The sequence below is a fragment of the Euprymna scolopes genome, chromosome 27 (genome assembly GCF_053919585.1).
Source record: "Euprymna scolopes isolate OS-2025 chromosome 27, ASM5391958v1, whole genome shotgun sequence".
NCBI lineage: Eukaryota > Metazoa > Mollusca > Cephalopoda > Sepiida > Sepiolidae > Euprymna > Euprymna scolopes.
Genome location: NC_136508.1, coordinates 36810551 through 36812734, shown reverse-complemented (window position 1 = coordinate 36812734; position 2184 = coordinate 36810551). Strand labels below are relative to the sequence as shown.

General features: G+C 32.7%; 1 pseudogene; it reads left to right on the top strand.

The window, feature by feature from the left end:
* Nucleotides 1–833: 833 nt before the first annotated feature.
* Nucleotides 834–951, top strand: LOC145249320 (5S ribosomal RNA; annotated as a pseudogene).
* The last annotated feature ends 1233 nt before the right edge of the window (nt 952–2184 follow it).

The following is a 2184-nucleotide window of genomic DNA, read 5'->3' as shown; positions in this document are numbered from 1 at the left end:
TGCTGCTTCTCTGCATTAAAAACCGACCGTGTGTCTAATTCTGCCCTCGTGGGGAGACAAGTAAATAGAAAGTGATATGGCGGCTGAAAAACGTTTTTCACCACCATAAATGCATTGGAGAATTTCCGCCATGTGCCCTTGTTGTTCTAAGTTAACTAGCCACCACTTGTGTTTCAAACTTTTTTTTTTAAAAAAAAGCGCTTTAAAATAGTAAAAACACTAAAGTTTTTTTCGTTTTGGAAGAGACGTTTTAGGCGCCCCATCCCAAAGAACCACTAACCAGCTATGTAAACACTGCAATATTTTTCAATAATTGTTTTTTTTTTTTTAATTCTTTACAATCAATTTCATTTAAAATTAAGAAATTATTTTCTAAAATATTTTGTTCATATGTTTACATTTTGTTTTTAAGTAAAAGTAAGAAATTAATTTAAAAAATAGTGTTTATATCCATCTTCATTCATTCATTTCGGTAGCTTCATCGGTTGTTAACCTGAATTTTCCGAATGTCAGAACGAGGCTTGTCTGCGGGACCTACTTATCTCAACTTCACCAAAAAACATATAGATTCTGACCAAGAAACTTATTTATTTTTTTAGAAGCGTCTTCGTTTTATTCTCATTTTAAATTATATGTCAATTCTATAGAAAAATAAATAAATAAAAACTAAAAGTCCATTTTAAACCCGTGAATTGAATGCAGCCCAAGATTATAGTCCGGCAACGTCTCCTTAATTTTCTGTGTAGAGCGTAGCCCTACCGAAACTGGTGACAAGGCAAAACAATACCTTCGATTTTTTTTTTTTTTTCCAATATATTTTATTCAATATTTGTATATACGGCATAGTCGCGTTTGACACACCGGTTCCCGTCAGATCACTGAAGTTAAGCAACGATGAGCCTGGCCAGTGTCAGATGGGGGACCATTTGGAACTTTCAGGTGCTGTATGTGCTCTCCGCTTATCTTGGCATTGTCGCCAGTCGTCCTGGACTTTTCCTCGCCACTGGACTCCAGCAGTACCGACTCAGGAGAGGTATGGTTGGGGGATTGTGCAACCCTTGCTACATAATTACATGAACAGCTGCCCCTACAGGGGGTATCCTTTGTCTTTCGAGACTGAACGGAGGCATTCATTCATCTATTTGTATTTTGAAGCAATTTATTAAAATAAAATATAAAAAGGACATTATTGAAAAATATACACTAAAAATTCACAAAATTAAACACATAAAAATAACAGTCTTTATTTGCACTAATTGTTATTTTTATTTGCACTAATTGTGTTATTTATATTTGCACTAATTATGTTATTTATATTTGCACTAATTGTCTTATTAAAAATGCTAATAAAGACTAATTGTTATTTTTATCTGTATAATTTTGTTAATTTTTATTGTATACTTTTTCAATAATGTCCTTTTATATATATATATATATATATATATATATATATATATATTTTTTTTTTTCATTAAATCGCTTCAAAATACGAATACGGAATGACAAAGAAGGGATGGTACTGTTTTGCCTTGTCACACCTTCCGTAGCACACCGCAGATTATTAAGAAATATGCTAGCTGACTATACCCCAGTCCAACAATATTATTTACGTGAAAATTAAAAAAATAGTTGAATTTCAATGTTTGAATTATTCTGACGACTATTCTTATCTTCAATGTTTTTCTCGCAACGTTTTCGTTAACGTAAACCCTAGTCTTTTTCAAGTGCATCTTGCCAATCTCTAGAATCTATACAGAATTTTTAAATGATTCGTTTAATTAATCCTTGGAGAGTGTAGATTGTTCTTGTCCCATCAGCCATAACTGGATAGAAGTGTTAAGTAATTTTTAAATAATAATAAAAGCTAGTTAACACTTTTACATGGTCATGGCTGATGGAATAAGAACGATCTACCCTCTTCCTCATGGATTAAATAAAGAGTTAAATTTGAGATTCCATATGGATTCCTGAGTTTGAAAAGGCGCAAATGAAAAAAAGTTGGAGGCTGAATCAACTGAAACGTGAAAATAAAATCCAAGATGAGAATAGTAGTCAAAAACAATACACTTTATTAATCCTCATCTCAAACAATCCGAAACAAAAGTTTTGTTCGGATGAGATTAGGCCGTCAAGACACCCAATCAAATCCCAATTGGCCAGTGTCATCAGATGCATAGTCATTAG